The sequence below is a fragment of the Zea mays genome, chromosome 4, assembly GCF_902167145.1.
Source record: "Zea mays cultivar B73 chromosome 4, Zm-B73-REFERENCE-NAM-5.0, whole genome shotgun sequence".
NCBI classification, from domain to species: domain Eukaryota; kingdom Viridiplantae; phylum Streptophyta; class Magnoliopsida; order Poales; family Poaceae; genus Zea; species Zea mays.
The window spans coordinates 169,154,998-169,168,063 of NC_050099.1; positions in this window are offsets into that span (position 1 = coordinate 169,154,998).

The window sequence follows — 13,066 nt, forward strand, 5'->3', positions numbered from 1 at the left end:
GGGTGAACGCATCAATCTTCCCGGCTAGGTTAGAAATAAACCTTCGTAAATAATTCACCTTGCCGAGAAACTTCTGTACCTCGACCTTACATGTCGGAGGTCCCATATTCCGAATAGACATGATTCGGTCAGGGTCTATCTCTATACTATGTTCATGTATGACAAATCCTAAAAACTTACCAGCCGACACTCCAAAAGCACATTTACGTGGGTTCATTTTCAAACCATACCGACGCATCTTATCAAAGGCTTTGCGCAAATCAGCTATATGAGAACTAAACTCAGCCAATTTAACTACAATATCATCAATATAAACTTCCATAGTGTTTCCTAACAATTCATGGAAGATCAAATTCATAGCCCTCTGATAAGTAGCACCAGCATTTTTCAGACCAAATGTCATGACAACCCACTCAAATAAACCAATGAATCCTGGACATATGAAGGTCGTTTTAGACGCATCTTCTTCGGCCATGAAAATCTGATTATATCTGGCATTACCATCTTGGAAGCTAATAATTCTATTTCCTAATGCATTATTGATTAATGTGTCGGCTATGGGCATGGGATATTCGTCTTTAGGAGTTGCTCTATTTAAATTGCGAAAATCAATGCATACTCTAAGCTTACCTGACTCCTTCTTCTCCACCGGCACAATATTGGAGACCCACTCTACGTATCTGCAAGGTCTGATAAAATCAGCTTCTAGCAGCCGGTGGATTTCGTCCTTGATGCGTGGGAGAAGATCTAGACGAAATGTTCTAGCTCTTTGCTTGAAAGGTCTGAAACCAGATTTAATACGCAGTCGATGCTCTACGATCTCTCGGCTTAATCTAGGCATCTCAGTGTAATTCCAAGCAAAGCAATCTGAATATTCCTTCAATAGACCGATCATCTCATCTCTAGGATCGGTCTCCAGAGTCTTGTTTACAAAAGTCGGCCTTGGAGTTTTACCATCTCCTATGTCAATCTCCTCCAAAGGATCGGCCGATGTAAACCCCTGTCCTAGTTTATCAAGATCTCTGAATTCCTCTATCATGTTCCCCATAGAGGTTGTGTGACGGCGGACTTTCCGGTCTCGGGGACCGGATCATCCGTAATACTATCCTTTTGCTGTGATATATGTTCGGTCTTAAAGTCCGAACCCTTTTGTGAAAGACCAGACCATCCGGCCTTGGAAGCCGAACTGTCCGTGACCAGGGACTCATGAACTTTGTGTGTATTCATCATTTAAACTTTATTTAGGATTTAGCCGATTCTCCATCGGCTCTAGCATTACAGGAATGAAACCTTTCTTATCTATACTTATGAATTGATAATCAGAAAAATCTACTCCTGTGAGACATGTAGCAGTCTCATAAGTCCAGAGTACAGGGGCATCGGCCACAGCGATGCAGGCCGATACATCAGCATGTACTTGTTCTATGTCATCGCCTACCCATTGTATTAGCATTTGATGTAATGTAGAAGGTATACATTGATTGGCGTGAATCCAATCTCTGCCTAGGATTAAACTATAATTTCCTTCTACATCAGCGGCGAAGAATGCAGCAGCAAGGGTCTTAGTCCCGATGGTTAATTCAACGGACGTGACTCCCCTGGCATTGATCGAACTATCAGTTCCAACACCGCTGAGGGTCATGTTGGTTTTGACAAGTTCGTCATCTTGTTTGCCTAATTTTCTGTACAATGAATAAGGCATTAGATTTACAGCCGCCCCTCCATCTACCAACATCTTAGCAATCGGTATCCCATCAATATGGCCGCGCACGAAGAGCGGCTTTAAATGATTTATTTTTCATTGGCCGATTCACCAAAAATCATCGACCCTTCACTTTCTTTTTGTATAACGACATCTGCTATACCTATTTTGATAATGTCCTTTTTTGTCGTTCTTTCAGCTGCCGCAGGCATATGCCCCCCTGCCGGATTGGTCGGCCTTGGAGGCCGAGTAGTCCGACAATCTTGTTGGGTCTGTGCCTGGTGGCCGGATTGAGCGGTGCTCAATCGGTCTTGTACTGGTGGCGCCAACCTGTCAAAAACAGATGTTTGGGGTGCCCCCCAGGCGGGGTACTGTTGCATCCCAAATGGATATGGTGGCATGCCCCACATTTGATTCGGGACATATGGTGGAGGTAGGTATGTGTATGGATATGGCATGGATGGATAAGGGGGTGGAGGTGTCCATGTCGGTATGTTAGGTCTCAATTGTACAGTATGACCTTTCATTTCTTTCGATTGGTGGGGTGATCCAATCGGCCTGACCTGACGTTGCTCATGAATGGGTGAGCGGGGTCGCTTTGCTGGCCGGTCACTGGGGCCGGCCTTCTTTTTCACGTATTTAGACAACAATTGATCGAAAGTCAGGCCAGGCTTGATCAGCCGACCAGCTGCTTTAAATGTATATGTTTTCCACGTACCAATCTCTGGTCGTCGTGGTTTGAAGGTACGTGGTCGCTGCGAGTCCTGAGCATGGCCGGACCGTCCGCTGGAGTCTCCGGACCGTCCGGAGAAGCGTCGAACCGTCCGCGTCTGGATGGCGGACTGTCCGCGATGCGTAGCACGGGTTCCCGCAACTGTCTCCCTGTCTGCGCTTGCCCCCCAGTGCTAGAGGTTGTGATGGTCACCTTCAGGGTCTCCCCTCCATCGGGAGTCTTCTCGGCCACCACTTTCCTGCAAGAAACTTTACAATCCCCATCGGCCTTTTTAGCATTGCTGATGATTGTTTCTTTGCCTTTGCCTTTATCGGCTGTATTTGGCCGAACCAGGACTTTGTTGCCCTCGAAGTTGATCATGTTCATCGGAAAGGGCTCTGTATCCACCTGCATTTCCTGAAATTTCAATCGTCCTTCGTTAATGGCCGATTGAATCTGTCGCCGAAATACATTACAATCATTAGTGGCATGAGAAAATGAGTTATGCCACTTGCAGTACGCACGACGTTTTAGCTCGTCGACGGATGGAACAGTGTGATTTATTTTAATATTGCCATTTCTGAGTAATTCGTCAAATATTTTATCACACTTACCAACATTAAATGTAAACTTAACCTCCTCTTGCCGTTTCTTTTGAACCGGTTGTAAGGAGGAACAAGCCGAAGATTTGGCCTGTTTTGGCCAAACCATTTCAGCAGCATACACTTCTGCTGATTCGTCATCTGAGCTACTTTGGTCGCATTCTACTATATGTACATTGTGACGCATTGTTTTAGCAGTTTCTTTGCTCCGGCTTTCGCAAGCCAAAGCTCTCTGGTGTAACTGCGCTAGTGTAAAAATTGGATGCCTTCTAATCTTTCTTTTAAACAATATCGTAGACCATTAAAGGCTAATCCTACTAACTGTTTTTCTGCTAAATGAATTTGAAAGCATCGGTTTCTTGTATCTCAGAATCTCCGGATGTAATCATTAACCGATTCATCTTTTGTCTGTCGCAATGACACTAAATCTACCAAATCCAACTCATAGTCACCGGAGAAAAAAATGATCATGAAATTTTTGGTCTAGATCCCCCCATGATGAAATGGAATTAGGAGGTAAAGTGGCATACCATGCGAACGCAGTTCCTGTTAGAGATAATGAAAATAAACGCACGCGAAATGCCTCTGTGTCGGCCAATTCTCCCAATTGCGCTAAGAACTGGCCTATATGTTCGCGCGTGTTTTTCCCTTGGTCACCCAAAAATTTTGCGAATTCGGGTATTCTAGTTTCCTGTGGGTACGGGTGATGATCAAATAGGCTGTCATAAGGTTTCCGATATGATTGCCCCCCAGGGACCATGCTTACTCCAAGCTTATCTCGGAATGCCCCGGCTATTTCTTCCCTCACTATATCAATGGCAGCCGGTGCAAGACCACCGGCTCTCTGGTCAAACATAGGTGGGGTTGGTTGTATGTTAGTATGTTGTCTTTCCCCCCCCCCCCATTGGTTTGAGCTACGTGGTGCATTTCCATTTGCCCTATATGGCTCATAGGTTTGATCGTTTCTTTCCGGCCTTCTAGGTGGGGCCGGAAAGCTTTCCTGGGCTCTGGATCCTGAATTAATGGGCTGGTGCATTGCACAGTGTGATGGGAAGTGTTGCTGGGACGGGCGAGGATTCAGGTAATAATCCTCCTCAAAAGACTCATGCGCGGACTGTCCGGATACGTACCCGGACCGTCCGTGGTTATATGCGGACCGTCCGTCGTTGTATGCGGACCGTCCGACTAGGTAGTTTGGGTTCTGTGTCATATGTGGTGGCTCGGGTGCGTGTCTGGGTACTTCATTAAAAATAGGTCCGGCCGGCCGTGGCTGGCCCGGACGGTCCGCGCTCACGTGCGGACGGTCCGGGCATGTGCAGATCGGCTGTTTTGCTGCCGATTTGCGGTTGCTCAGGGTACGTGTCCATCGGCATCCCATAAAGGGGTTGTGACTGGTCGTGACAACCTACAGCCGATGTATTACGCGTGTTACCCCCTAATTCTACCTCGTGTGATGGAAAATTTGCAATACTAGATTTGTCAAATGCACGCGCTAATCTCCTATAGTCGTTTTGCATATCCCCTATGATATTTTGTATTTGTTCACGCTGTTCATCTACATAATTCTTAAGAGATTGCAGCTCATTTGTATTACTTACATTGGGGATGTCTGGCGTGGGTCGCGGTGAAGCCGGATCTGTCGCCCGATGTCGGACGACTTTGTTGTTCCTGTCCACTTTGAAGTTGGCCAAGAACCTCGCTTTTGCCTCCTGGATCATCTGCTCCTTGTGCTCCTCGAACTGGAGCTGTTCGTCAGCCGGCAATGTGTCCCAAGTCGGCTCTATGATGTTGCTTGAGGAAATATCAGAGCTATCCCTTGAACAGGCCATTGAGGGCCGATTTGATAGGTCTAAATATGCTTTCTCCAGCGGAGTCGCCAAAAAGTATGTTGACGCTTTTTCGGAGCGCCAAATACTTAAGAAGAACCGGCGGCGGTGCTCTCTGGTCAGGCGCGGACGGTCCGTGGCCTGGGGCCGGACGGTCCGCGACCTGGCGCAGGGGCTAAGGTTTCCTGCCTGACGGCCGGACGGTCCGCGCGTGCGCAGGGGCGGCGGAAGATCGCCGGCGGCGCCTGGATCTCGCTCCCGGGAGAGACACCGTCGGGGAGGAGAGATCCTAGGGGTTGTCTAGGCTCGGGCCGGCCGACCTAGACTCCTCTAATCGGCGTAGAGTCGAAGAGAGGCGAAGAATTTGAGGATCGAGAGGCTAAACCTAAGCTAGAATAGAACTACTCCTAGGATAAAATGCGAAATAGAAGTTGTATTGATTCGATTGATGATTACAAATCGGTCGTATGCCTCTCTTTTTATAGAGGAGGGGGGCTGGACCCTTTACATGACTGGATTCCGAGCTAATTCCGCAAATCTAGCCAACAAACATAGCACAAAACTCGGAACCCTAATCTACTCTGCGCAGGCGCGGACCGTCCGGCCCACAGGCGCGGACTGTCCGGACCGCGGACCGTCCGGCTCCAGGGCCGGACCGTCCGCTGGCTCTTTTTGGTGCCAAACAACGGGATTATTCGTCAAACAGAAGCCCCGTGAGAAGAAAGAGGATCCTACGCCATTGTGGACGGTATGGTCTAGGGCATGGACCGGCCGAAGCAACGAAGGAAAGGAGCCGCCCCTGCAGCTAGGTCGCGTACCATCCGGTCCAAAGCTACGGACTGTCCGCACCGTGCAGGAAGCACCGTCGGACGGTAACAGTGATTGACGCCCAGATCGGTACCAACACCTACAAATCAGAGCTATTATATCTAAGTATCTATCTATATAGTGAGAGGGCATCTATCGGCTTGTGCAGGTGCAACAACTTCTTTTTGGTCCGGGGACGACGACGTCTTGTGTTGTGCACTTGTGCCCGGCCGGACAAGCTTGCACAGCTCTTGAGAAGCTCGTTCGGCCTGTCCATCCATCTCTCTCTCAGACTCCCCAACAACAACGGCGCAGCGCGTACGTACACATACGTAGTGTCGTTAATTAGAGTAGTAGAGAAGATAGCCGTGGATGGATGACCAACTGCCGCAGGGGACAAGCTAAGACGCAGCGTAGAAGGAATCTGCTTCCTGACGACGACGCACGTCGCTGTTGCTGATACGGACGCGCCACACGCCACTGTCCAGGAATCTCCGGTGCCAAACAAAGCTGCCGAACCCACACAACCGAGCGCTGCCGAAGGAACGACGTTTTATTCGTGGCTAACTGTGTCACACTTTATTTAAATTTAGTTATTTAAATTAAATAACTAATTTTAGACAAAAAAGTTAGATAAAATATAATAAATTAGGTAGCGAACCAAACATACTCTAAATCCGACGGTCAAAAGCAGCGAAAGCTCGGTGCGCGCCCAATTTCAACGAGAAGAGAGCCACTCGTTGTCCATGACAGACATCACGCGGCGAGGGGGACTACACCATGGCAGGAACAGAGTTCGCTCGGCCACGCAAGAAGCAATGGATACAGAGGCGATGGTAGGATTTAAGTTTGGGAGGGACAAATCAGATTAAGGGGCTGCTATAGATGTATTTTGAATTATTTATATGGTGATTTGCTAAGAAAGTGGCTAGCTTCCAGTTTCCAGTGAATGCATTATGTTTGGATGCAAGCAAAGTCCATGTCGTTTTCACGCGAGCAAACTATTTTCTTAATACCTATCCCATAGAATGTTTGGATGCTAGTTAAGAATATTAATTATAGTTCCACGCAAGCAAACTATTTTCTTAATCACTATCACATAGAATGTTTGGATGCTAGTTAGAAATATTAATTACAGTTTAATTACAAAAGTAATTATACTAATAAACACTAAACGATAAGTGTCGGTGTCTTGAGCCTCGCTCCGACAAATAAATTTATTGTGCGCGTTCCGGGCTCCGAACGATAGACGCAAAATTTATATTAGTTCAGGCAGAACGTCTCTACATCGAGTCATCGTCGACTTATGCTACCGACACCATTAATGATCAAAGCTCGTAGTAAGGGTTACAAGCAGGGCGAGAGAGGGAGGAGAGACTTCCAAGTCTCTTGTTCGTGGGGGAGGTGGTTACAAGGTGGAGTCTTAGCTAAGTTTTCCTCCTATTCTTCGGCCTTCTGGACGTCGTCTCGTCTGGGGTCCGTCCGTTCGTCGTCCATCTGAGCAAAAAGAAGCTCTAAGTCCACTTGAGACAAAAGAACCTCCCGTGTCCAGGGGTCGGCCTCCTCCTTTTATGGGCTGAGGGGGGTCGGCCCGTGCTGGCTTCCTTGGGAAGGAGCCACCAGACAATTGTAAAATTGGGCGTCTTACCATGAGGTAAAGCCACACGTGCTCGTGATCGCTTGGTTGTCCTGTATTCTTTATTGTGGATGGCACGGGCATCGTGGGCCTGAGCGCCATCATTTGGGCTATGCCGACCTCTGGTCTTCCTAACATGGGGGCTTGGTGCGGCTCGTCGTGTTGCGCCACTATCCGCGGCGTGCGCACTCAGGCCTAGTCCCGATAGGTCATGAGTGTACCGCTGGCCGAGGAACGCGAGGGCCAAAAATGTGTCACAGTCCGAGGAGCTCGCAGGTCATGAGTGCTCTGCATCCCGAGGGTTCGAGTCATAAGTGGGAGGCAGATCGGCGCCTCCGTTGTGGCTCGACGTTAGGCGTAGTTAATATGGCTGGTCATTTACAATGGGTTGGTCTTGGGCCATGCGCGGGGTCCACTCGAGTGGTTTCTCTTCGGCACGCCCGATCCCAGGCTTAGTGCCACGGGGTTCGTCCGGGAGCGAGTTCTTCCAGGGTAGACATTATCTGTCTCCTCCGACTGACCATCAGGCCCCAGTTACCAGAGGCCTTTCCACCGGTGTGGTTACTGACCGATGGGGCCCCAAGGACCGAGGATCGTATCCCCGACAATAAGACAAACCTATTAAACCTGATTAGTTTATGATTGTCGGCGTTTCGACCCCGGGGGGTCCCTGGACCGACGAGTAAATTGTCGCTGCGTGTCCCAGCCCAGATGGGTCGGCACGAGATGGAACACAAGGGGGAAAAAAGGGAATCGCGGCTCGTGTTATCCTGCGCCCAGGGTGGATGCGCTTGCAGTAGGGGGTTACAAGCGTCCGCGAGGGAGAGAGAGAGAGAGAGAGCTTGTTCGTCAGCCCGTCCTCCCGCGCGGCCACCTTCTCGTACGAGGGCCCTGGACCTTCCTTTTATAGATGTAAGGAGAGGGTCCAGGTGTACAATGGGGGGTATAGCAACGTGCTAACGTGTTCGGCAGAGAGGAGCCAGAGCCCTATGTACATGCCGACGTGGCTGTCGGAGAGTTGTTAGTGCCCTGTTCATGTGATGTCGTGGCCGTCGGAGGAGCGCTTGAGCCCTGTAGAAGCACAGTTGTCGGGGCTGTCGGGTCCTTGCTGATGTCTCCTTGCTTTCGTAGGGGGCTGAGAACCACCGTCGTCATGGGAGCACGCGGGGTGCCATCATTACTTGTTTACCGGGGCGAGCCATATGGGACACCGGTCTTGTTCCCCGTAGCCTGAGCTAGCTAGGGGTAGGGTAATGATGTGCCCCCCTGTAACGTGGTCAGTTCGAGCCCAAGGTCGGGCGAGGCGGTGACTCCTCCGAGGTCGAGGCTGAGTCCGAGCCCTGGGGTCGGGCGAGGCGGAGACCGTCTTCCGAGGTCGAGTCCGAGCCCTGGGGTCGGGCGTGGCGGAGACCGTCTTCCGAGGTCGAGGCGGGGGCCGAGCCCCGGGGTCGGGCGAGGCAGAGCTTCCCATGGCGCCTGAGGCTGGACTCGGCTGCTGCCAGCCTCACCCTGGCGGGTGGCACAGCAGTCGGAGCAGGGCAGGCGGCGCTGTTTTCCTGTCAGGTCAGTCAGTGGAAGGGCGAAGTGACTGCGGTCACTTCGGCCCTGCCGACTGAGGAACGCGCGTCAGGATAAGGTGTCAGGCGATCCTTGAATTGAATGCTCCTGCGATATGGTCGGTTGGCGAGGCGATCTGGCCAAGGTTGCTTCACTGCGAAGCCTGCCCGAGCCGGGCCTCGGGCGAGTCGAAGGTGTGCCCGTTGCTTGAGGAGGCCCTCGGGCGAGGCGTGAATCCACCTGGGTCTACTGTTCCTGCCCGAGGCTGGGCTCGAGCGAGGCGAGATCGTGTCCCTTGGGTGGACGGAGCTTTGATCTGTATTGCGCCCATCAGGCCTTTGCAGCTTGTGCTGATGGTGGTTACCAGCCGAGTTTTAGGAGTCTTGGGGGTACCCCTAATTATGGTCCCCAACAATGATTCACTTATGTGATGCCATAGTAAACATTTGCTGACCATGGACTGATTAGTTTTAATAATTTTTCTTGTTGTTATTCTTTAACTTTATAATTATTTTTATAATTAGTCTATATTTAATACTCGTAATAGCATTCAAATATCTGATGTGACACATACTAAACTTTACTCCTTGAAACCAAACACTCATAGCTCTTGTGACACATGTTACAGGGTGGAGGACAGTAGGCCCACATGTAGACTGTGGGAATCGTGCAAGCAAACGATGGCCAAATTCACCGCAAGCACAAACTCTATCTCTAGAATACTCTCTAGTATTGGATTTCGCATTTTTATTGACCTGTCTTAGCTAAAAGACAAGCTAATATAAGTGTTGGCGCCTTTTTGGTCACCAAACACTATAATGAACCGCTTGGTGGTACTTGGCACCTTGGGTTCGGCTTTGCAAGGTGAACAGTAGTGGCGGCCTGCGACAGGTCGCCGGATCGCCTGGTAGTGCCCTCTACGACGGCGCGGACGGTCCGCGGCCTTTGGCCGGACGGTCCGCGACCTGGGCGCAGGAGCGGTGTCTTCCCTGCGTCACACCGGACGGTCCGCAGCTCTGGGCCGGACGGTCCGCGACCTGGTGACAGGGTCGTCTTCCTCCTCCTTGCTGGAATCTAGATCTCGTCCCCTGGGGGGAAAAGATCTTAAGGTGCTCCGGGTCGACAGGTCACCCGGAGCGTCCCCAGACGACGTGGAGTCGCCTAGGAATTAAGAGATCAAATCGAGGAAGAGGTCTTGGATGGACAACTAGATCTTGCCCCCCGGGAGGGGTGAGATCCTAGGGTCGTCTTGGGATCGGCAGGCCACCCAAGACGGATCTAGACGACGTAGAGTCAACTAGGGGTGGAGGTGGATATGCGGAAGGCTACAACTAGAACTATGCTACATCTACTCCTAGGGCAGGAAAAGTAAATAAGGTAATTGGTTCGATTGGAATGTGTTCGGGGGTTCTCAATCGGCCGTACCCCTTTATATTTATAGGGGAGGAGGTCTGGACCTTTTCCTAAGAGATAGCCAACAAACTTCCACGTGATTAGATGGATAACCACGCACGAGATAAGGATAAACATCCGAGTTAATCTAATCTCGGGACACGCGGACCGTTCGGACCCATGGGCCGGACCGTCCGCTCATTTTGGTGTCCAACATATGCCCCCCTGCCTTTTGGTGGAGCTTGGCGAACCAAAAGCATCAGCGAAAACTTCAGAAACAATTGACCTCATGAGGTTTTGTTCCCGAAGTAAGGACTCAGCTCGATGCAAGTCATCGGCTCTTGCGATCAGATAATATAAATACTTGATGGGACTTTAATGCACAGAGGCCGTTTCGGATCGCATCCTCTTCGGCCATGTCTACCTGATCAACATGTCAATAGGCAAAAACTTGTGGTGCCCCCCAGCCCAAATAAGCAAACGGATTGGGCCAGTAATACGAATTCATCGTCGTACCACCCCACACATGAGCAGGACAACACATCGACGATGGATAGAACGGGACGCACCATGCTATCCCTGGAGGAGGATGACAAGGCGATCTTGGTTGTGCTACCCTTTGGGTCCGTTTAGTTGGCTTTTGCTTTCGCACAGGTCGCCCTTTTGACTTCGTTTGTTTTATTGGCCGGTTGTGTGGAACGACCTTCTTCATATATTTGGCAAGCAACTGACCAAAAGTAGGGCCGACTCTACTGAGTCGTCCAGACGTCTTAGTAGTGTTTTGTTTCCTAACACTTGTGTTGGAACGTTGTGGTCCGATGGTCTGAGGTTGTTGCTTCTGACCATCTGCGGACCGTCCGGCCATCATAGCCGGACTGTCCGCGCCTGTCTCGGACTGTTCGGCCTTAGTACCCGGATCGTCCGGCGTACGCAGGACAGATGACCGTGATCGGGTGTCCGATCGTGCTTGCCCCCCGGTGCCCCCGGTCTTTCTTTTGTCCGGAGCCTTTAGAGTAACCATTCTGCGTGACATATTTGGTGTGCGAGGATCACCAATGACGATATTTTTATTTTTACTTTTATCGGCCGCACAAGGCCGAATTATGGCCTTTTTGCTCGTTGGCTCTAATGTGGTGACAGGAACAGGTGGCCTGTCAATTTTCACCTCTTTTTGAAACCTCAACCGGCCTTCGTTTATAGCCGATTGTATTTGCCGACGGAAGACGACACAATCATTGGTGTTATGGAGAAAGGAGCCATGCCATTTGCAATAAACACGCCCTTTTAATTGTTCAACCAGAGGAATTATATGTGACAATTTAATATTACCATGTTTAAGCAACTCATCAAATATTTTATCACATTTAGTAATATTAAATGTGAACTTAACTTTTTCCTTTTGTGTCGAGTGCGGGTGAGAGCGAACAGAAGGTTTGGCCTTAGTGGGCCAAACAAGCTCAGGGACATGTGACTTTTTTAGTTCTTGGGGCTTGGGTGACCGATTATATTTATGTCGGCCTTCCGCACTAGGCGGATCACAGGTGACTTCTGGTGCTCCGGACGGTCCGACCTGCACAGTCGGACGGTCTGCGGGTGGATCGGACGGTCCGGTACTATCCTCGGACCGTCCGGTCACGTCAGGCAACACCTGTGACCCTTGTGGTGGGCTCTGTGTAACTCCGGACTATCCGGCGTAGGGTGCCGGACGGTCTGACGGAGGGCCGGACGGTCCGCAATTGTGTGCGGACGGTCCGGCCGTGCTCAGAGTTGACTCACCATTTAGCGAAGATGGTGGTGACGCTCGTCCTGGATATGAGTCCATCGGCATACCAGAATATGGCTGGGGAAACCCATTTGTTGCCGATGTATTTGGCGCAATTGTTTTGACGCCTAATTTATGTGATAAAAAATTCGGCATGTGAGTTTTTCCTAATGCATGTGCCATCCTTTCTATATCCTCTGTGATACTTTTAATCCGATTATCAAAAGAAATTTTAATAAATGGAATATCATCGGCTGACCTGGCATCACCTATCGTGGGGAGCTGTTGCAGCACGGCTGACATGTACTCGGCGTTTATCTCCCTCTCTTGGACGGCCTTCTGGTGACAATCTACCCTGAAATGCGAGAGGAACCACTTATCCGCCACCTTGAGCACCTGATCTGCTTGTCGCTGGACCTCCTCGTCTATTTTCTTCATGTCATCTTTTAATCTTTCACGCTCAGCGGCCGATAAATTAGTCAGCCTTGTGTCGCTGTTTGGAGAAGCACTGTTGAGATCTTTAGAATCGGCCATGTAAGCCTAATTTTGTAGACCTGCAACCTCGTCCCCAGCGAAGTCGCCAAAAAGTATGTTGGCGCCTTTTTGGTCACCAAACACTATAATGAACCGCTTGGCGGTACTTGGCACTTTGGGTTCGGCTCTGCAAGGTGAACAGTAGTGGCGGCCTGCGACAGGTCGCCGGATCGCCTGGTAGTGCCCTCTACGACGGCGCAGACGGTCCGCGGCCTTGGGCCGGACGGTCCGCGGCCTGGGCGCAGGAGCGGTGTCTTCCCTGCGTCACACCGGACGGTCCGCAGCTCTGGGCCGGACGGTCCGCGACCTGGCGACAGGGTCGTCTTCCTCCTCCTTGCTGGAATCTAGATCTCGTCCCCTGGGGGGAAAAGATCTTAAGGTGCTCCGGGTCGACAGGTCACCTGGAGCGTCCCCAGACGACGTGGAGTCGCCTAGGAATTAAGAGATCAAATCGAGGAAGAGGTCTTGGATGGACAACTAGATCTTGCCCCCCGGGAGGGGTGAGATCCTAGGGTCGTCTTGGGATCGGCAGGCCA